This window comes from Camelus bactrianus, chromosome 26, assembly GCF_048773025.1.
Source record: "Camelus bactrianus isolate YW-2024 breed Bactrian camel chromosome 26, ASM4877302v1, whole genome shotgun sequence".
Lineage (NCBI taxonomy): Eukaryota > Metazoa > Chordata > Mammalia > Artiodactyla > Camelidae > Camelus > Camelus bactrianus.
The window spans coordinates 36,014,700-36,038,680 of NC_133564.1; the positions used below are offsets into that span (position 1 = coordinate 36,014,700).

The 23,981-nt window shown below is 44.6% G+C and overlaps 1 protein-coding gene across 3 annotated transcripts in view; it reads right to left on the bottom strand.

The window, feature by feature from the left end:
* LOC141575166 (uncharacterized) overlaps positions 1-23,981 on the bottom strand; it is a 135,599-nt gene that overhangs the window by 49,780 nt on the left and 61,838 nt on the right. For 2 of the 3 annotated variants that reach the window (XR_012502547.1, XM_074353822.1), the window contains exons 18-24: positions 14,318-14,563; positions 13,540-13,627; positions 12,188-12,330; positions 6,291-9,585; positions 1,638-2,208; positions 755-919; positions 86-255 (exon numbers count right to left, since the gene is read on the bottom strand). The gene's annotated coding sequence lies outside the window, so the exon portion shown is untranslated. The remainder of the gene's footprint in view (positions 1-85; positions 256-754; positions 920-1,637; positions 2,209-6,290; positions 9,586-12,187; positions 12,331-13,539; positions 13,628-14,317; positions 14,564-23,981) is intronic. The other variant, XM_074353827.1, reaches the window with a different exon arrangement.

A 23,981-nucleotide genomic window follows, 5' to 3' on the forward strand; every position in this document is an offset into this window, starting at 1 on the left:
CAGGGCTCCAGGCTTCCACTGCTCACCCACCAGTCTGTCCAGGGGGAGAAGGTGGTCCCTGCTTACGTTGCACCGATGCACCTACCTTGACTGACGCCTGGGAGATCAGCAGGAGGTGACATGTGAGGTGAATGGAGCCAGCCTCGGTGTAACACGGTGCTGGCAGCTGTGCCCTCAGCAGTGCCCAGGCTCCTAAACCTGACACCTCATCTCCAAGGAGCAGATGGGGAGCGTGGGCATGTAGATCACAGGGCCCTGTGAGGACAAGAACAGATCATGGCCACGACATGCCTTGCCCCTTCCTTAAGCATGTCCGGGAGGAACAGAAAATTCATCCAGAGCCCGCTAGGCACCTCACGCAGGTGGGACTCGGGTCCTCTTGCCTATCACTCACAGGGCTGATCTGGATATTCTTTTTATCAATTCTCTGGCATCTTCTCCTCCAACTTACCAACAACCAGAAAGTAGAATCTGATCTTAATTAAGTTCAAGAATCACAGAGCACCGCCTCCACAGCAGGCCCGGAGCACGTGCCATGTCTTCCGACCATCACCTGTGGGACCGCCATGTGCCCTCTCCAGACTCAAGGACCGAGGCCATAGGCTGGGAGTACACAGATTCCCTCACTCTCCCCAGCAAAGGGGGACCACCTCTCGGCAAAGGCATCCCACCCTCTTCTGCCCGAGGGACAGCACAATAGATACACGGGGAAACAGAGCAGAAGTTGGGGGTTAGGCAGCCCAGAAGAGCTCACCTGTAATTCCGAGGCAAAGTGGGGCCGTTCACTCAATCACAGGGACAAAGTGAGGATGAAGATTTCTCTGCTCTTTCCCATACACCGTGATACGCCTTTCCCTGCATAAGGAGTTCATTCGGATGTCCCTGGCGGTGTTTCTGATGTCCTAACATGGCATGCTGCCTGTCGGGCAGGAAGAGAGGGCCTGAGCCGAACAGGTGCTGAGCCTGGGAGGCAGGAGACACTGGCTCCAAGCCAGCTCAACCAGCGCCTCGTTCTGCCTCTCGGGATTCAGCATCTCATCTATAAGCAAAGGGATGAGACTGTCCCAGGAAACGCTGCCCAACAGAATTGAAATGAGAGCCATGTAAAGAAAGTTTCCCAGTTGCCACATTTAAAACGGTAAACAAAGAAACAAACCAACAAATAAAAAACAAGTACTAGAAACTGATTTTAGGAACATATCTTACATAATCTACTGTATGTAAAATACTATCATTTTGACATGAAATCAATAGAGGAAGTAACAAGATAGTTTATATGCTTTTAGTAGACAAGCCTCAGCGTCTCATGTGCATTTGACCTACAGCACATCTCAGGTCAGTCCAGCCTCCTCCCCAGTGCTCCTAGCATCAGTGGCTGTGGCTACTCTATTGAACAGCAACTCAAGGGGTCCCACCAGGGTCCTGGCTGAAAAGCAGGTGTAAGTGCTCTAACAATATCACTAAAATTATCTCTCTGAAACAAAGGCGGATTCACTTTCAAATGTCTGTAAACCAGCGGGCTGCACCTCCCTCCCCCCTTGGATACAAGACAGCCCTATTCCGTGCTGATCCCATTCTGGATGGAGAGAAGAAATCCGGCACGCAGCCAGGGTGGACTGGCCTCCAGGTAAACTTACCTGCTGTCTGTGTCCAGTCTCACGAAGTCCTCCTTCTCAAACGGCATGCAGAGGAGTAGGATCTTGCCCCAGACATGTCAGGGGCCCCATCCAGCCACTTGGACTTGAGCAAGATGAAGAGTGACTCAGTGAATTCCTCGATCCTCTTCTCCACCACCCTGAAGTCCTCGTAAATTGAAGGCCACGTCGGTGCGCGGCTGCTTGGCTACCTCCCCATGCAGCACAAAGCAAAGAGATGAGGGTCATTAAGCGTGGTGCCATACAGCTCCTCTGCACGTGGAGCTTCTCGAAGGCCTTGGCGGAGGGGCAGTCGGTAATGGTGACAAGGCCCACAACCATGCGGTTGGTCTGGAAGCCTCTCCATCCATTATTGGGCGCATAGTGGTGCCTGTAGTGCATACAGAGTGCGCCCTGGGAGCTGCACAGGCTGATCTGGCTCACCAAGGAGATTCGCTTATAGATGCAAAAGAAATTCTTCTCTGAGATGATCCCCACTGGTTTGACCACCACGGGAAGGGTCTCATAATCCTAAGCACACTGCACGTATTCAGGGATGCTCATGTTGCAGGCCCTGCCGAGAGGGGAGAGGAGATCGAGGTAAATATTGTGCTGTGGGCTGCGGGCGCCTCTGGGTTGCGGTGACCTGGTGTGTACCAGCCAGAAGGCAGGGGAAGCCCAAGCAAATCCAGGGGTACTGTTTGTCCTTCAGAGCCTGCACATGGCTACCGTAGCTCGGATCACTTTACCCAGCTTTTGGTCTAGGCTTCCTGCCCCTGCAGAGAAGGGTCATTTCTTGTTTTCTGTTTCAAAGCACCTAGCAAGGAACTGATGCAAAGTCACTGCTCAAAAATGCGGAATAAAGAAATGAAAAAAGGAACTGCTTTCCGTAACCCCCTTCAGCAGATTATAAAGAAAAGGACAACAGTAGGAGCAAAAGATGTGGATTTCAATTCCAATTTATTTGAACCCCTAAGCTGCAGAATAATGGATAAGAAAACTTGCCTTGGGGAGGAGGGTACAGTTCAGTGGTAGAGCACATGCTTATCTTGTACGAGGTCCCAGTACCTCATTTTAATAAATGAAACAAATAAATAAACCTAATTACCGTCCTCAAAAAATACTTTTTAATTCAAAATTCAAAAAACACCTTGCAATTGACACAACATTGTAAACTTGACTATACTTCAATTAAAAAAAAAAAAAATCCTTGCCTTACAAGAATATATCTGGATTACAGAAGTTTGCAAATGTAAAATGCCTAGGGTACCATCTGCATAAAAAGGGGTGACTACAAATTTACTATCCCTCCTTTATGAGCTATGTTTCCTTCAGGGGGGTAATAAACTCTCAGAGCTAATTTTCTCAGATTTAAAAAAATTAAATATTACCTGATTCTCAGTAATGCTGAAGAATCAGATAACCCTATGAAAGCATCTGACCCACAGAGGTTACTCAATAAATGTTTGTTGAATGAATGAATAAACAAGCAAAATGAATGCTGCTCCCTGCCACAGACCATCATAATGGTACTGCTTGGAAATCCCAAGCCCACATTCCACCCGTCTCTACACTAACCATGTGGGTGACCTGGGCAGGCGTGTGTGCTTCTCTAAGCCCCAGTTTAATCGTGAATAGAAATGATGGCAATAACACAAACCTCAAATTGTTAGTGAGTCAGTAATGAATCGTACCCCAACTTTGCAAGATGGAACCATTAAGGAAAACTGGGAAAAGGGTCCATAGGCCCTCTCCATATTATCTCTTACAACTACATGGGAATCTACATTATATCTCAAAATAAAATTTCTACTTTTTTAAAGAAGCTATTGAGGTTAAATTTGCTCACTGTCTCAAAAAAGGAACACACAGAAAAAATAGGACAATGCCCAGCACATGAGATATACTCAGTTAACATTCCCACTGAACCCACTGGTCCCTCAAACTTCAGAGCAAGAGGATGGGTCCTCGTGGCAAGAGGCCACTGCAACTGAAGCTAACAAACTAATGGTGCTCACTTCCAAGAGCCCCTGTCACCACCCTTGTTCTAATTTTCTATTTCTAATTTTTTTCTTTTTATTAAATAGAAACTCCCAATTGCATAGCCTTCACCTGACTGGACATCAAGATGGCAGCCCTTCAAAATCTGAACACAGAGATCATGATGGCAGCCCTTCTTGGTGAAACAATAAAATGAAAAGCCATTTCCACAAGACCTCTGTGTAAATTTACTAGGGAACTTCATCCTGGACTGAGGAAGAGGACTGGGGAGGAGGGGCCAATCTGGGGCATAGAGAACTATGGGCCACCTGTCCCACGATGGACTTTATACTCAACCATCACCCTCCAGGAAATTTAAAATACACAGCGACATAGTGCTATGGGCAAGCTTTTTTTTTTTTAAATCACTGAATCCCTTGCAGGTCTTGTTTCTACTGAGACACAAATAGATTATGTGTATAATGTTTCACAAAAGCCTTAAAATATTATCACCCCAACTTGACACATCAAGAAACTGAGGTAGAGAGGTTTGTCACATTTTGCAAGATTAAAGAGAGGCCACGACAGGCACCATATTTAAATCCAAGCCCCTGCTCCAGTGCTCACACTAGAAAGTGTGACATACTGCCCCTTTTCTGCCCTCTCCCTGCAATAAATCTCTGAAGAGTATTTTCTGTGCCACCTGGAATCACAATAACATCAATTTTCCACATAGAGCTACGTCACTCCTTGCAGGACGTAACAAAATCTAAAGTGTTGGGATGGGAGGAGAGATTTGCATTTTCTGTTTCTCAAAGGAAACATGGCTTTAAAAGAAACTGAAAAGCACTTATCTAGTATACGCCCTCATTGTGCAGAGAAAGAAACGGAGGGTCAGAAGAGATGAGGAAAGGGCCTCATTAAAATATATTGCTTCAGCGCAGCATCAAGCCAGCCCTGGGCACTGCTGGGGGAGGATCTGGGAGACCCAGGAGAATGAGTGTTAGAAAACGGAAAGAGAAGAAGCATACAAGGCCCTGTCTTTAAACCACTATACCATGAAATTCAACCATATTACCCAGTATGGGGGCAGCCAATAATAAGGTGGGGTAAACAGGTTACAGAAACCTGGAAGTCTCAACCATAGTGGAAATTCCAACATTTACTATGTTTTTTTTCCCAGTTCAAGCATCAACTCAGTGGGCACTCTGTACCAGGGACTACACGGGGCCTGGAGTTCTCCCAAATACAGATCTCTATTACCACGTGTGCAAACCACATAAAGGCCACCAGAAGAAAAGCACTCACAGATAACATGGAATTACTGAACCTGAAAGCAGACAAAGAGCATATTTTACTAGGAAAAACGGTGCTGCTAGAAATGAACTCATGGACATAGAAAGCAAACTGTGCTTAGCAGGCAGGAAAGGGGAGATTAACAGATACAAGTTAATAAATATAAAATAAATGACAAGGGCCTACTATATAGCACAGGGAACTATATTCAATTTCTTGTAATGAGTTCTACTAAAAACAATCTAAAACATATGTAGATACATATGCATATGTTTATAACTGAATCTCTGCTGTACACCTGAAACTAACATTGTAAATTGACTACACTTCAATAAAAAATAAATTAAAAAAATAAGTAAATATAAAAGCAACGCCATTAAGAAAAAAAAAAGAATACTGTAATCCCCTTAGCTGTAGGTGCTGGAGAATCCTGGTTGCAAGCACCAAGTCCACTGGATCACTCCAGCACTGGCTGTCACTCTTTCTGACCATCAGAGAGTCACTTGGCTTCACTGAGGTTACTTTTCTCTTCTGTGAAAGGCTACAGTAGCAACTAACGATGTATAGAATCTCATCATTCACAAGCCCAACAATTAGTGAGGACTTCCCATGGGCCAGGCTCTGGAGAGATGAAAAGATACGGTTCCAGATATATTCATGGTTAGAAGAAATTTATGCCATAAAGACATTAATTCTTCCTGTTTTAATGCACAGATTCATTGCAATTCTTATTAGAATTCCTACCAGATATTTCTTGGAATGTAAGAAGTTAATTTATGGTCAGGAATAGGCAAGAAAGTTCTTTAGAAACACCACTGGGGTGGGGTGGGTATGTCACTCATTTCCACTGGTCTTTCTGATGTGATGAAAACGTTCTGGAATAATAATTGTTGCACCACTGTGAATATGCTAAAAGTTGCTGAATTGTAACATTTAAATGGATGGACTTCATGGTGTGTGAACAATATCACAATAAAGCTGTTATAAGAAAAAATATTTCTTGACAATTATTTTTCCCTCTATACTACTAGTCTGCCACACAATTTAAGAAAAACAAAAATCCAAAATAAACCAAACTGTGCCAGGAGCACTTTAGGACTGCAATGTCCCTGGGTCTCCAACGCCTCTGCTGGTGCTGTCCTGTTAATGCACCCTAGCTGGGCTGGGCTAGTTAGGGACTGTAACTATCTTTTTAAAATCGACAGTTACACGTTTCACCCTGGGAGTGGGAAGGAAGGAGCATGTCACAGCCTCATGCCTTCAGCTCATTTTTAATTGAAGAAAGCCCTGCTTTCAACACTGTAATCCCTGGCACTATAAAAACACGTGACATCAACAAGCACCGCCATCATAACACCTGAAAGTGTTCAAGGTACTTACCTGGGGCAGAAACACTGAGAGAGGAGACAGAAGCTCGCTCAGCAGTGAGGATCCACTTTTCCGACTCCACCAGAAGCTGGGCTTTAAAGCCGGAGGCTCTCAGCCCAGGGAGCAGCGCCCACGCCGCTGAGCTTGTCCTCAGGGAGCAGGAAAGGAAGAGCAGGGCAGCCCCGGTGTCGCGGGGCAGTGAAAGCGGGGGGGGGGGGTTGGTGGAAACGCGGGCTGCAGCCCCGCTCGGAGGCCAGCCTCAGCCCCAGCCGCCTGCCCCCGTTCTGGTCAGCAGACCCCGCCCGCCCGGGACACAGCCCGCCCAGGGGCGGGGACGGGCCGGCGGCCGAGGGGAGGCAGCCCGGGAGGAGAGGACTCGCGGGCGGTAGAGGTGAAGGGGACGCCAGCCACGGACTCAGGGGAGCCCGGCTGGGTGAGAGGCTGCGGTTGCACACCTGGCCATGGACAGTTGTGGCCGGGGCGCCGGTGTAGGTGGCGCGGGCAGAGGGTTCTGGCCAGAGCAATTCAGCTGAACACAGGCTGACTGGCGCCCTGGGGGGCTGTGACATGCCGACCGCACTCCCGCAGCCGCCTGACCCCTTTCCCTGGAGCCCCCCACCTTGCACTTCCAGAGCCAGAGGCCCCGGCACCGGGCAGGAGCTAAAGGCCTACCGGTCGACAGAGCTGAGAAGCCTTTGGGGCCGATCCCCGGATCGGAGCTGGAGCTTCCAACCCGCGGTCCAGCTGGCACCGACTGCCCATGCGCAGGAGGGCCAGCGATCCACTCTGGGTTCTGCGAGAGAAGGTGGGGCAGCGAGGGAGGGAGAAGATGGGAGAGGGAGGAGAGGAGGGGAAAAGTGGAGGGAGACAGATGGACAGGAAGAGCACAGAAAAGGGATGGATCTGGAGAGGGTAGGGTCGTAGCGGAGATGGAGAGAAAAAGCTTTACCTCTGGGGGCAACCCGAAGGAGGAGGCAGTCCTGCCTCTGTAACATTCTGTTACCCTTCAAGGCCCGCAGCTCATGTTTTACCTCTCGGATCCAGCCCTCCATCCGATGCTTCTGCAGAACCCCTATGGGTATCACACCCGTTGCCCCCACGCGGAGCTGGGTTTTCTGTTGCTCAGGGAACCAAGCACCCGCAGGTGTTGTCGCTCAGAACTACCTTGGGAAGAGTACCTATTCCCCTTTTACACGCTGGGAAACAGGCAGGCATGATCTCTGCCTTAGTTCCACTCTCCCAGGTGTTGGGCTGGCGGGGAGCGGGGTGGTACAAGATCAGAGCCCCAGACAGAGCAGACTGCCTGAGTGTTGGTGCACAGTCCCCATCCCTCCTGGGTAAACCACACCCCACCCTAATGGAACCATCAAGGGCTCACAGTAGTTCCCTGGGTGTGGGAGAGCTATCCTCATGTAAAGGAAAAGCCCAGCTGGGCTAACAAGCTAAGTCACAAATCTAAGTGTGATAAGTGTCGGTTTACTGATCTAAATTCTGCTGGGCTAACTCGTAAACCTGAAGTTTAGTGTCAGTTTAATGGGCTAACAAGCTAACTCGTAAATCCAACCTCAACAGGTGTCAGTAACATGATCTATTACAAGTTGATAAGCTCCAGTGTACTGATTCCTTGCTTTTTGTTGTTTGAGCCTTATTGGCTAATACCCCTTACTTGTAATTAACCCTTTAAAACCTCATGTGCATGTCTTGGAGTTGCTCAGAACTTCGGAGCAGAAGCCCTCTGAGCCCGCCGGAATTATAAATCTGAGTACTCCAACCCTCCCAGTGGTGCTTGTTTCTTGGCTGGCATGTTGTTTCCATAACACTCAGTTCCAGTGCCCAGCTTGCTAGGTAGATAGGAGTGTTACCGAGTCCAAATTCATTCTCCTCAGTGCAGGACAGGCCAATAAGTTGGGAGACCAGGTGTTGGGGCAAGGAATAGCAAGTCTCTGTAGACCTAGATAGCAAACTAATGTCCTGGAAAACCATCTCCCCAAGTCAGAATTCAGGCTCCTTTCCTACGTGCTTGGTTGTTGCAATCTTCCTGGTGTAGGAATTCCTTGTTGTTAGAATCCTTTGTTCTTGCAGCTATCTGCCTGGGTCAAATCTCTGTAAATCTCCAACAAAACAAACGTTATTTTCTGTTCTGTAATTTGTTATCTTTTTATGAATGAAAAATTGTTAAATATCCTTAAAGGTCAGAGCCTTCAGAATAGGATCTCCTGTATATTTCAGGCTCTAAGCAACATTGTTTTACAAGCAAGATGAAGCCTAGGAGACAGAGCATAGGGTTAAAGTCAAATGAAAAGATCTAATATGCAGTCAGATTTGTTCTGTTCTATTACCCGGGCAGAAGCCACTTGAGGATTTAAATCCCTTTAAGTTAAAAATAACTAAAACTTTAAAGGAATTTACATACATATTTGGGAATGTGCATACCATATCTGGAAAAGCATCCAAAGGATAGTAAACAGTGGCATCTCCAGGGAGGGCTGGAAGAACAGAGGATGAGGGTAAACTTCTTTCACTTGTGTAGTTTTGTGCTCTGTTTGAATTTTTTTTAACCATTTGCATGTATTTCTTTTTCAGTTAAAAAAAATGTGTAATGGAGCAAAGGAGTAATTAGCTCAGCAAATACAGCAGCCATGGAATCACTGAGTCATCACTTTTGACTTAAGCCAGGAAGCATTTATTGACTCTCTCCAATGTGCCCAGTGCTGTTTTAAGACTTCTTTTATTATTATTATTTATTATTATTATTACTATTATTATTATTATTGTTATTTTATGAAATAATAACAAGGTATCCCCCACCCCTGCCCATGGCTGGTGGGAAACCAACTGAGTTTTTATTGAGTTGTTTTCCAAGGAGTAGAGATGAGTTATAAACTGAACACATCTTCAGGGCAAAACAGGCGGAGTGGTTTTACAGCACTCCAGACAGCTATGAAGGGTTTTCAATAAAGGTGCCCAGAGGCTGAGAGAGAAAGCCTCTAGGGCCCTACAAAAAGCTGCCCAAACTGCCTTCTCCATGGCACTACTGAAGTAGGAAAGAACAAATCTGACTCCATATTTGATCTGTTCCTTTGACTTTAAGAAAACCACGTTAATACGCTCCGGTCTTTTCATGGGTTATGATGTCACAAAGGAGACGGACAGGTCAACAAGGGACCACTCTGCCGTGATCACTGAGCCGGGGAACGGGATGGGCGGCAAGATGTATGACGCAGCCATAGCAGTGCCCGTGCTTCTAGGCAGGTAACCAAAGTCGCCTCGACAAGGTGTCAAATACTTGTGCTTACGTCCTAATCACCTGACGTGTATTAAAGAGAAATGGAAACCTATAAAATTCCAATAACCTTGGTGGGTACACCGTCCAAAGAGCAAAGTCACAGTTTGACAACTGGCCATCCCGGTTCCCTGGGATTCATTCTTGGAGAATCTTAGAAACCACTCCTCTGTCTTTAAGAAGTGCTGCATATTTGTCCTATCTTTGGCTCAGGGATGGAGCATGTTCAAGTGAACTTTAATGTCTGCACAGATTTGACAGTCTTTCTCCAGTTTCACGTGTCCATTCTAAAGAGGCCTGAGCTAAGTCCATCCTGAAAATCTATTCCCTCCAGTGACAGCTCATTGAGCTTGAAATTAAAAGCCAACTGAACAAGACTGTCTGTCCTCAGCTAAAAAGTTCACCCACCCTTCACTGCTTTCTTAATCTCCTCTCCTGGCTAATTGCAACAGACTAACACCTCCCTCTACCAAGCTCCCCAACTATGTCAGTTTTTCTCCCCAAAGAGAAAGTAAGGTCCATAAATGAGGAGTCAACTCCATAGTCACCTCTGAATTCCTAGCATATAGTAATGTTAATAAATAGAACTATGATTATGGCTTCTTTCCTTTAAAACTTTTCCAGTTATTTGAATGAGGCCTTGGAAGAGAGGTGTTTGCCGTCCAGTATCTAGATCCACAAGACTCTGGAGGCCTTTTCCGGAATGGCTGCTCACTGATTCATTCAAACCACAGCTTCTCATTCCAGGAGTAGCTGGGCTTCTCTGCCAGGAGTTTGTGGTCACTCTCATGCCAGAAGAGCTTTAAACTATATCCTTACTTTGGATTTGTAATTTTTCCCCTCTTCCAACAAAATTGACTTTCCTTACTGTCTTGCCTTGAGGAATTTTTTTTCCTAGTTCACCCTTAAGTAAACCATGCTTCTCGGAATGGGCATGGCCTTAAATATGATCAGTCATCCAACTCCCAGTGTGAGAGGCTTCGGGCTCAATTCCTGCCCTACTGTCAAGGCAACTGAAACTCAGTACAGGAGCCAACAGGCACCCCAGGGCTTCTAAGGCTCATGTATCACCCAGAATCCCTGCTTTCTGGTTTGTCTTGGCTTCTGAGGATTTCCCCTCAGTTTCTTGACAATTAGCTGTGCAGCTTGAAAGATGAGGAAGGAAGGTTTTATTTCTTAATCCGCATTTTAAGAAACTTGTGTAATGAAGGTTTTCACGAGTTTCTACAACCCTCCATTGCCGAGACAGTAAACACACTAGATATTTTCTATGTTTAGCTATCATGTGTATTTTTTCTTTTGTTTTCTTAACTGCAAACAGACATCTTTTAATTAAAAAAATTAAGGCCCCAAATAGGATAGAGAAAGGGCATACAAAATTAAAGGGCAAAGACAGAAAAATGATAAGTACTCTACAAGGTTAATATAATACTTACTCTATGGATCAGATCAGCAATTCTCAGTAACAGCTATTTGAAATATGACCATGGGGTAAAAGGTCTCTCTTGTCAGGAGATGGCTAATAGAAAATAGAATTAATTCAACAAACTAAAATTCTAAGTCTGGTGAGGTACAGAAGGCTACCAGCAAAATGTGTCGTCTTCTGGAAAGGAGGGAGGCTCACCAGCTCTTTACTGTGGAGCCTGAGCCCATGGGAGGTCGGTGAAGTGAGCTCTGTAAGTACCCAACTAGCAAAGTGGGTGATGAATAAAGAGACGTGAGCTTTGATGACAGAGATGATACTACTATTCACTTGTCCTGTAATGTATGTCTTCACGTTCAGTGATCACTACCTCAGCGTCCTCAGGGATTAAGATTATAGGAAAATTCACAGCCTGGGCCCAGACCTCCTCTTTGAGCTCGTGACACTGCACTTAGATGTCGAAAGGGCAACTCCAACTCCACCTGCAAAGAGCTGACTTCATGGTGCTCCTCCCATAGCCGTCCTGCCCAGGGCCCCTGGTCGGGGGGCAAGGTCTCTCTGCCTCTCCAAGCTCAGGCCCATCACTCACAGATGTGACTGGACCCCTCCTTCAGGGCCCAGATTTCCTCAGTCACCGAGTCCCACCAGCCACACCTGTCCTACCAGATACTCACTGGCACTCACTCAGCACTGACTCTGTGCTGCGTACCATGCTGCACACTGTGCACACGTTATCTCACTGGATCTCCACAGCAGTCCTGGGAGGTCGGTACATCACTGCATTTATTGATTAGATAAATTGTTTCTCTTCCTTGAGTGCATCATCCAAAGTGACACGGCTACTGAGCCACAAAACTGGGACTGAAAACCACTTGAAAATTCTACACTCCTACACCTGGCAGCCACCCTAATTTGACTCATCACATCACCTCCAGCTGAGCCTTCTAAATGTTTCTAAGCATTCTACAAGACAAAAGTGATCTACGAGAGCACCCCACTCCCCTACTTAAAATCTGTCAATGACTGTCCACTGCCCTTAGGAGAAAGCCCCACCGGGCCTGAGCACAGCCCAATGGCCCGGCATCTGCGTTCCCTGCACGGCATCGCAGCCTCACCCACCACGCAGCTCTACACTGGCTGTGTCCAGGACAGGGATGCTGACTCCGTACAACCAGGGGCTCGTCTCAATCGAACAATGATCACCTTCTTCAGTGTCCACCTTCTTCACTGCTGACTCTCAGAAAAATGTTTTCTCAGGATGAATCAATATCTTTTTCCTTACAACTTCCCGTCATTGATAATGAGCTCCACCCAAAGAGAGAAGACTTAATTCTCAGTCTCCTTATCTGTAAAGTGAGAATAACAAGAAAATATGTGAGGTTTTAAGAGAAATAATATTCATGTGAGGCTGAGGGACAATTCCCAACATACAGTAAGTACTCAATATGTGCTTACTTATTATTAATAAGAATATAATGCATTCCAGCAACCTTAACTCAATGTTTTATGGCTATGTCCAACAGACTACAGACACACTGTTGGACGAACCGCTTTGAGCGGATCAGCACAAGCACACTGGGAAAGGTAAGCGCTGACTCCGGTTACAGCTGCAGCCACCCAGCACTACGGGGCGGGGGCAGTTTCTCAGACTATTACATGTTGCTTGAGCATTTAATTGTCACTAATGAATAAAGACAGGTGTTCTTTAGTCAAAGCTCCTGAAACATAAATCTTCAAAGATTGATGCAAATTAGATTTCAAGTACAACACTCTCTCTAGAAATTATTTGATAATAGTCTTAGCTCCTCTGCACATCAAAAGGGCATGTTCTTAATATATCTGACTACACCGAAAGTGTTGTTTAAAAGAAATTAAGATGAAGCCATCCTAAATAAGCTCTCAGTATCATCTTCACAAAGCCCCACCCAAGGGTCTCATTTCTCACTTCCACATAGGTGTTCAGGTAGCTTAACCTGGGTCTTGGTTTCTTATAACATGGGGGTGGGAAGAGTTGTGGATATATTTATGTTGCAAATATAAACCTAGGGTAGTTGCTGCGTAGAAATCCTAGAAATAAACAAATTGATATATAGTCCTACCTCAAGAAGCTCAGACTTTCCATTTACAACAGCATTAAAAATTAAATGAGAGATACATTTAACAAAAATTTACAAGATTTGTACATTGAATATTTTGAAGTATCACCAAAACATTTTAAAAGATCTACATATATGGAAGACATCTCATGTTGATGGAATGGTAGACAATATTGTTAAAAATGTTAAGACTCCCCAAAGTGATTTACAAATTTAGTGGAATCCCTATCAAAATTCCAGCTGACTTCTTTGCAAAAATTGAAAAACTTATCCCAAAATTCATATGGAAGTGCAAGGGGCCCAGGACAGCCAAAGCAATCTTGAAGAAGCAGAGCAAAGTGGGATGACTCACTTTAAAGTGTACTAAAAAGCTATAGTACTAAGTCAGTATGGTACTGGCATAAGTTTGGATAAATAAATCTATGAGACACAATAAAATCCCAGGGGGAAAAAACTTACATTTACAGTCAGTTTTCCACAAGGGTGCCAACAACACTCCATGGAAAGAATAGTCTATTCAACAAATGGTGCAGGGAAAGCTGGGTATCTGCAGGCAAAAGAATGAATCTGGAATCTGGACCCCCATATTTTATATAACAAATAAAAATTAATTCAAAATGGATCAGAGACAGAAACGTAAAAACTAAACCTATAAACTTTCTAAAAGAAGACACAGTATAAATCTTTGAGGTCTTAGGATAGGCTTTGGTTTCCTAGATACAATGCGAAGAGCACAAGTGATAGAAGAAAAAAGCAGATAAACTGGACTTCATCAAAATTAAAACCTTTTTGTTACAGAGGACATCATCAAGAAAGTGAAATGACAGGGGAAGGGGGTATCTCAACTGATAGAGGGCGTGCTTAGCAAGAAAAATAAAATAAAACAATACATCTAATTACCTCACCTGTAAAGAAATTGTTTTAATGTTTAAAAGAACTAAAGTGAAAGCACAATCTGCAGAATAGGAGAAAAATTTTACAAAGCATGTATCTAATAAGAGACTATTATTCAGGATATATAACAAATGCTTACACCTGAACAATACAAAGAAAATCGACACAATTTTTAAAATTTCCAAGGATTTAAAAAAATACACAAATGGCCAATAAGCATATGAAAAGAAGCTCAGCATCAGTAGTGAAATCAAAATGAAAATGAGATCTTATTTTACAACCACCAGGATGGTTATAATCAAAACATGCACAATAACAAGTGTTGTTCAGGAGGCAGAGATACCTCATATGCGGCCAGTGGAAAGGGACAATGGTGCAGCTTCTTTGGAGAAGTCTGTTGTTTCCTCAAAAGGTTAGAGTTATATGGCTCAGCAATTTCACTCCTACATGTAGAGTCATCCCTTAGTATCCTCGAGGGGTTGGTTTCAGGAACCCCCCATCCTGGATTCCATTATCCAAGGATGTTTGAGTCCCTTTACAATCAGCCATCTGGATCCATGAAGTGGAAACTACAGATATAGCGGGCCAACTGTACAGCCAAAAGAATGAAAACATATTCTCACAAAAACTTGCACATCAATATTCATGGCAGTATCATTCAGAGTAGCCAAATGTTACAAACAATATCCATCCATCAATGAACGGATAAACAAAATTACCAAGAATAGTCCCACAAACTTTTGGTCATTGAATCTTTGACAAAGGAGGTGAGAACATACAATGGAATAAAGACAGCCTCTTCAGAAAATGGTGTAGGGAAAACTGGACAGCTGCATGTAAATCAATGAAGTTAGACTACTCCCTCACATCATACACAAAAATAAATTCAAAATGGCTTAAAGACTTAAACATGTAGACAAGACACTATAAACCTCTTAGAAGAAAACATAGGGAAAACATCTGGCATACATCTCAGCAATGATCTCCTAGAGCAGTCTACTCAAGCAATAGAAATACAAGCAAAAATATACAACTGGGATGTAATTAAACTTACAAGCTTTTTCACAGCAAAGGAAACAGTAAGCAAAACAAAAAGACAACCTATGGAAAGAGAGAAAATATTTGCAATAAATGAGACTGACAAGGGCTTAATTCCCAGAATATGTAAACAGCTTTTACACTTAATAAGAAAGAAAAACAAACAACTCAATCCAAAAATGGGCAGAAGACCTAAAGAGACTTTTCTCCAATGAAGACATACAAATGGCCGATAGGCACATGAAAAAATGCTCAATATCATTATCAGAGAAATGCAAATCAAAACTGCAATCAAATATCACATCTCGCCAAACCGAATAGCCATCATTCAGAAGTTCACAAACAATAAATGCTGGAGAGTCTGTGGAGAATAAGGAACCCTCCTACACTGTGGTGGGAATGCAGTTTGGTGGAGCCATTGTGGAAAACAGTATAGAGGTTCCTCAAAAGACAAAAAATTGACCTCCCATATGACCCAGAAATCCCACTCCTAGGCACATATCCACAAGTAACCCTAATTCAAAAAGACACCTACACCCCAATGTTCACAGCAGCACTATTTACAATAGCAAGACATGGAAACAACCTAAATGTCCACTGACAGATGACTGGATAAAGAGGTTGTAGTATATTTGTACAATAGACTACTATTCACCATAAAAAAAATAATAAAATAATGCCATTTTTAGCAACATGAATGGACCTGGAGAATGTCATTCTAAGTGAAGTAACCCAGAAAGAGAGAGAAAAATACCATATGAGATCGCTCACATGTGGAATCTAAAAAAATAAACAAAAAATGAAAAAACAACCAAACAAAAAGATAAACTTATCTACAGAACAGAAACAGACACAGAGACATCGAAACCAAACTATGGTTACCAGAGGGGAGAGGGTGTGGGAAGGAATAAATTGGGAGTTCAAGATTTGCAGATAGTATGTATAGAGTAAACAGCAAGTTTATACTGTATAGCACAGGAGAATATATTTAGTATCTTATAGTAACTTATGTTGAAAAAGAATATGAAAATGAATACAGGTATGTTTCTATATAAATGAAGTGTTGTGCTGTACACAAGAAACTGATGCAACATTATAAACTGACTAGAATTCAATGAAAATATTTTTAAATAGACAAAAACGAAGAAAAGAAAAAAGATATTATCAAATCAAAAGAATAAATTACTGATTGAGGCTACAACATGGATGGACCTTGAAAGTTTATACTAAAATAAGCCACACACAATAGGGCAAATAGTGCCCTTTTAGCTGAAATGCTCTAAGCGTTTATTGTACTATTCCAGTACATTTTCTGGAGGTTTGAAGTCTATCAAAATCAAAATAAAATGTATTATTCATTAAAAACATAAAATGATTCCTCACAGGAGGGCTTTAATTATTAAATGCAGGAATGCATGTAAAGATCCTGGAACAACAATTTGCATGTCCACAGAGAGTCACTGTTGTCACTGCCACTCAGAGGGTGGTGCCAGCGCTGATGAGGGCTGCCTCCACTCGCTCCCCTTCAGAGAGGAGTGAGGGCCTGGGCTCTGACAGGAAGGGTGACCATGAACATGGGTTAGAAAGAGCCACTCCCCAGACTCTGCGTTACCCAGCTTTCTTATACAAACTGCTCCATCTAACATAAACACGCTACAGGGATGGATCTTACAACACAGGGAATATAGCCAATGTTTTACAATAACTATAAATGGACATAAAAATAAAAATTGTGCAACTATTGTACACCTGAAACTTATATCATATTGTAAATCAGCTATACCTTTATAAAAAATTAAAAAATAATTTAAAAATTTTATCACTTTAGTATTCAATTCGGTTTTTAAGTAACTACTAAACAGCTTAGAAAGTATAAAATATTGAAGTGTGATAAGTTTGTTTACATATTTATTTACTTTCAGCCTCCTGCTAAAAGAGAAATTAAACAATTTATTTAAACACAGCTTAACAACCATAACAACAAAAAGACAAAAGTGAGAGTGAAGACAAAATGGAGATTGAATACTTAAATGAAACCAGGGGAAGGTAAAGTCATAAAAATGAATGCCATGAAGTTAGGGTAAGTGTTAAAGGCCGACTAGAAATTCAGCTGTAAGATTCTTGGCAGCTAAAGCAAAAAGTAAAAGATGATGTGATGGGTGGTAGAGCTCAGTGGTAGAGCGTGAGCTTAGCGTGCACGGTGTCCTGGGTTCAAGTGCCAGGGCCTCCACGAACAGATAAATACACCTAATTACCTATCCCCTAAAGAGCCCCAAAGAAAAGAAAAAGAGAAATTTGTTTCCTAAAAAAAACTGATATTAAATTTAGATTAAATACTTGAAAAAAAAAGTAAAATAGAAAAGATGAGTGACACAAGCGATAATGCCCGTGAGATCAATCTGCAGTGGCTGCTGGCACGTCCCCATGTCCCACGTGGGAAAATCTGAAACATCCTTCTCACACTCAGAGTCATCCTCAGCCCAAACCACCCCTCCCCCTGTTAAATGCAGGATCACGGGTAGGGCCCGGCCTTTGCTCTCTCTGTGTCATCACAGTGAGACAGGATGGAAGGGGGCAGAGCACAGCCATTCAAGGAAGGCCACAACAATTAACATCAAAATGGTGAAGGATTCAATCCCCAATAGGCCTTGAGGCTCAAGATGAAGAGATATAACTTCTAGCAGAGCTTGAGCTTCATTATACACCCATTGTAATAGTAACATGGTGAATAACATGCCCCAAGGCACCATGGCCATCCCAAGGCTAGCCACAAAAGGTCACAGGGTGGGAAATGGCGAACTCCCAGGGAATCCCAGCCCCTTACCCTTAGGCTGCTCAGTCTACTTATTAGCATATGAAACAACCAAGCCCAAGAAAACGAGCAACACTGCGCCACCTCGCGGTCACCACTCTCTCTCCCTCTTCCGAGAAGGCCCACACTCTGTCTGTGGAGTGTGTACCTACTTTTAATCTGAGCACCCGAACCCCACAACTCGTAGCCTTTCTCTTGCCTTTCAATGTGTCTCTGTGAATACATCTACCATTACTCAACAGTGGCTTGCTCTTGAAATCTTTCCTGCATGAAGCCAAGGACCCACGTCTGGTGGGGCACATTCCAGGGGCTCAACCAAAGCCTGGGACACAGCCCTTCTCATGCCCCACATCTGTTTCCTTGTATCAACAGGACTGGGATATGAAGGGAGTTCTGAGGCCCCAGCTAAGGGACAGAAGCAGCCCCCAGGGCTCAAAATGGCGGGCAGCCCCTCCCCCAGCAGGGGCCCTGAGGTCGGCCATGTTCTCTGTGGTTCCCTGTTGTGCTGACCCCCTAGCCAGACAGCGTTCTCCTAGGCCTGTCCCCACAAAACCCTTCTCTCCAAAATACAAGCACATCATGTCACAGTCCTCTTATTCAACCAGGAAGTTTTCAGCGCAATTTTTCCTTCCCTAGTAAAGAATCTATCTGTCCTCCCTCCCATCCCACCACTTCTTTCTTTGTGAGAACTCTGTACTCCTCACATACCATCCTGAACGCAGCTGCCTTGCTAGCTGGGACCGAGATGCTTCAGTCTCACACAGCCTGCGTCCTTTCACTTTCCCCTTTCTACCTTAAAAAGCCTTTCCTGAGTCTCCCAACCCTCTGATTCTGAACTTCACAAAGTGCTGAGGTTGCAGTCACTGTGTGCATACCTCCCAGGTTTTGGCTAGATTTCCTTCGAAAGATCTTCACTAAGGAGCTGCATCAAGAAGTTTAAAGAGGCTATTCTTACATCTGAGCTGAGGAGCCTGCATAAAATTTAAATGGCTTTGAAGAGAGAGTTAACCAGGGACAGAGAGGCCGCAGGTCCTAGTCAACAGTGTCATGAGGCAAAATGTTCTTCAAAGGCTTAGAGTGGCTTCTGAACACGGAGTCGGCAGGGAGAAGATACCAGGCAGTGAGTGGGGTGAGTGACACTGGGTACGCTTCCCCAGCTGGGGAAGAATTGGATTTTGTTCTAGTTTTCCAAACAATTTCTGACTACCTTTTTCTCTTATTGTCACATACCATTTCCTACGAATTAAGAAAAATCAATGTCAGTCATTTGCACCACTTGGTAGAAGCTACACGATATCATTCACAGGGCTGGGATATAACAGCCACACCAGTCTAGGTTGAAAGACCAGTGGGGGTATTTCCAAAGTAATCACGGGCATGCAACAAACTCCCCAGCTTCAATTACCTCATCTCAAATGTGAGGCCAATAAAACTACCAAGCAAAGTGCGTTATGATTATGGCCAAAATCTGTTTACTAGGTAAGTGCCCGTAAGAGCTGCCGCTGAATGGGGAATGAGTATGATCAACGAGGCCAAGTCAACCTGGTCACACGCGCCCAGCCTTCCTGCGTTGGTGCAGGACCGGAGTTTGTTTAGCTGAGATGAACGCCCCCAGAGCAGCCCCGAAGGGAAAGCTCCCAGCTCTGCGTGGCGAGGCGTGTTCCTTTCCTTCTCAGAGCTTATCACAATTTGCAGTCGTCTGTTTTTACATTTATCCCCTTAGTACCTGCCTCCCCTCCGGAGTTTTGCTTAAGCAGCACAGGTCCAAGTTTGTGTTGCTGCCTACTGGATATTCTGGGCTGGGAGACAGGCGACCCCACGTCTGGCTCTGGGGCTGAACGGAGAGGGCAGAAGGCCCAGGGGCCCATGCTGAACCGAGGCCCCAGCACCCAAAATTATGGTCTGACTTTGGGCAAATTACACAGTCTCTTTACCCTGAGATTCCTCATCTGTCCATGAAAATAACTGCCCATGGCATATAGAGTTTCAAGGATTAAAGGAAATCACCAAATTCACAACCTATTCAAGGGGCTTCCAGTGCATCCTCAACAGGCACATGCTACCTTTACGGCTGTGACACACGCTAAGCGGGGCGGACAGACACAGTGAACACTGCTAAGTGCCTGTTTGTTAAATGTTTCATGAGTGTTATAATACTGTTTACAACTTACAACAAACCCAGGAAGAAACGAATATTATAATGCACATTTCACAGATTCACCAACAGGTTAAGGGAGGTTACACTCTAGTCCAAGGCTCTTTGGTGAGGAAATGGCGATTTAAACTTGTATCTGAGCCCAGGCCAGGGCTACATCTCTCTCCAATCCACCTGTCCAATACACAAGTTTGCACAGGCCAGCTCTTAAATGCAATGTGTGCCACCGTTTGTCAATGTTTGTTAGTTACCATAAACTGCTCCCAGAAACCGCTACAGAAAAGACAGGTGGACCCAAATCCCTGCCAACAAAGTACAGGAATTCTGCCTTGCCTTCTCCTGTAATGTGCAGAAACCCTTCCCTACATCACCAAATTCAAATGTATGCTTCATCCGTGTTTATGTTTGCACACGGAATATTAAAGTAGAAGGTACCTGCAGTAATTCTATCTCGGTTCCTTTCCAAGTTTCCAGATTATCCACAATCAGTCTGTGAATGAAAATACTACAATGTGAATGAAAATACTGCAACCATGTCAATAAACAAATAATGCTGAAACCAAGTCATCAGCGGCTGCCACCATCCCCCAGCGAGTACAGGCCTGAAGACCAGCCTCTACAGCCACTAACAACAGTGCTCTCTGAACAGAATGAGAATAAGAAAAGACAGGATACTTGCCCTAGATAGCTAGGTACTTGTCTAAAGAATGAATCCAGTGAGCCCAAATTATACATAGAAAATCACTAAACTCTTTAACTTGACATACCTGGCTTTCTTTAGATAACAAACAATGTTTTATTGTTCCAACTACCTGGTCTTTGTTGTAAACTTCCTATATATCCTAGCTCCTGCCCAACCTCTTGGGAGCAGTCCCTCAGAGCGATCTCAGAGGCTGTCATCCTGGCTTGAGTCCTCCCGCCAAATAAAGCATAACTCTAAACTTTCAGGCTACACATTTCTTTCAGTCGACAAGTCCCAGGATAGACACAACTCATCAATTCTGTAATGGAACACACTGGATCAGGAACCAAAAGCATGTTCTAGTCCAGAAAAACTACGGGACCCTCTTACTTCCTGTCATTACACAATCCCACCAGAACTCATTAATTTGCTGTCTGCTCATCTGGCAACCAAACTCAGAGAAGAGTCAACTCAGCAGAGTGCCGTGCTGGGGAGAAAACCCCGCAGCAGCATGGAGAGCTGCCTGCCCTCCCGCACGCTCTGCTGAAGCCTAGTGTCCTCCGTGGAGACCAGGCCAACAGAGCTATTCCCAACAGCTGCAAAGTCCCACACATTAAATAAAAGCGTTTTATTTTATACGATATGTTACGTATATAACCATCTCTGAAGACAGCTTTGCAAGAAGCCCAAATCTTCAACATTAATCTGCAAAGGCAAATGCTGCCCCCAAGGGAAAACAAGTCTTAAAACGATGCTAAGGCCTCCAAAGTCCTCTCCAGGACCATCAATCAAACTGCCTGCAGGCCTGCAGCTGCAGGCGGCTACATGTCTGTTTTTAAAGCAACCCCTTCCTGCCGTCAGGTGCTACAATGTCCCTCTGCGCCCTCCCATCTGAGGGTAAGAGCAGCCAATGCAGAACCTTGCAGGGAAGCACTGACAAGACTCGACACAGAGGATCAGAGATAAACTAAGCCTTCTGATGACACGAGATTGTCACTGTGTCATTTTACAGATGAAGATATATAGAGAGAGGTGGGGTGATCTTGCTCAAAGTCACACAGCTAATAAGTGGCAAAGTCTGTAACCCAGCTACACCCTCGGGTGTGACGCCCCCGCTGGGACGCCCACAGGGTTCTTGTGCCTGCCGGACCAGTCCTTTACTGTCACTCATAACCCACCAAAGTGTCTGACACTAGCCTGCCTTTTCAGCCTCTTCTCCCTCTAGTTTCTCAGAAACAAGGCTGCTCGGGACACTGTGTGACTTCCAGCTCCCCAAACCCTCCGTGCTCAGGGTGGTCTTGCCTGTGCATCCAGCACCCTGCTCAGAGGATCTTCCTCCCCTGCAGGAGGATGTTTCCACTCTCCGCAGGGACACCCCCTCAGGGAAGCCCTCTATTCGCCCTCAGCATGGCAGGTGTCCCAGGCCACATCCCGAGCTGCCCCATTAGGACTGCGGGTGCCCAGGTTTGCTAGTCAGAGCAGCAGCCTCAGAGCCAGGGTTTATGCCCGGGTCACCCTGCAAACCTACTGCCCGCCATATAGCCCCCAGCCAGCAGGTCACCTGGAAGTCACAGCAAGTGCCCCACCCAATCCCGAAGTCTCTTCATTTGCCAGCACCGCTGATGACTGGTCTCTAAACTTTGGTCAGTTTTTCACAAAACAGCAGCTTCCACTGTGAAGCAGGGGGTTTTCTCTTCTGCTACCCATCCTTACTGGAAACGTCAAGGGAAACCAAAAGGCCTTTTCTCAACCCTTTTCTGATGACACCCTCCCACCCACAATATTCACATGCTCAAGAGCTTTGGGTCCACGTGGTTTTGTTTCCCATACGCTAAGTGGCTCAAAACACTGCGGGATTCTTTCTCTTTTGAGAGTATTTGTTTGTACTGAGTTTATCGGCTTTAATCACTTTTTGTGTCTCCCTTCAGTGTCCCTAGCAGTTGCCACTTCTTACTCCCTTCAGCAGCCTCCTTCGCAAAATCTAGTCTAAGAAATCAGCTGTGATGAGGGGCCCGGGGGGAGTCACAGAAGATGGAACTAAGGCACAGAGAGGCGACATAATTTCCCTGAGAAGATCAGCTTCAAGCCCCAACACTGTGAGTCACGTCCCTCTGTTTAACTCTTATGTTAAACTAGTTAAATTTTTATAGATTATGGTTATAAACAGATGAGCTATCAAAATACATACAAGGACACACATCAACTCTATGATATTCATTAACTCCACTATTTTGTTTCTATTTATTTTATTTCTGTTAAAAATAATTAGGAACCTCTGCAGTCAGTATAGCAAAATGATAATGGGTTTTAAATCCAGAATGTAGAGGCGTAAGTGTATCATTAATCATAATTATTTGTATGCTCACAAAATGATTTGACAGTCTCTCTCCCCTCCCGCTACTCGCTACTGGCTCTCACCTGAGCTCCCAGACCACACATCGAACAGCCTTTCACTTTACACACAGCTGAACTCATCAGTTTTCCCCCAGAGCTCCCTCTGCAGCTTTCCCTCCTCAGAGCACAGCAGGACCATCACTTACCTCATTAATCCACCCAGAAACCTGGGCCTAACTCCATCCTACCTTCACAGACATCATTCATCCTTTCCTTTTTACCATCTAAACATGCCTAAAGTCTGTTCGTTTTTTCCCAGTGACTGTCCCACTGACTGTACCACCGCTCAGGTGGAAGCCACCAACACTGCACACCTGGACTCACGAGTCTCCCAGGTGGCCCCACAGCTGCTCTCCCATACTAGACACAAAAGGGATATTGTCACTCCCGTGCTTTTATGACTCTTTTCAACCCTACTGTTCTTAGAAAAAACTCCAAGTTTTTCACCTGTTGAAGGTGTTTGCCATGAAACTTTGAGCTCAGGAACGGCAGGACCCCCCTCCTTTTTGGCCCACCCCTTTCCCCAAGGCCCAGCCCTCTCCCCCTCAGCCCCGCCCTCTGGCACAGCGCTGGCTCAGGAGGACCTGCTGAGCTACACCAGCCTGTATTCTAACCCTGGTCTTGAGTTCTTAGCAAACTGCTTCACTTATCCATACAAATCCAAGGTAGATTAGAAAGATTTTAGATGTTGAGCTGGACTATTGATTTGGGGATTTTGCACTAGCAACCTGCAAGTACATGTTCTAATGATTCTGTCTTCTTAAAACCACACCCAGGTTTTAGTAGTATTTGTGGAATGTCTTTGGAGTAAAAGGGACTGTACTTTAACAGACTATATGTTTTATAACATGAACAACACGGACAGGGTCACAAATGGAATCGCCTCACAAGTGACAGAAGACAGGTGAGAGGCACAAAGCAACAGG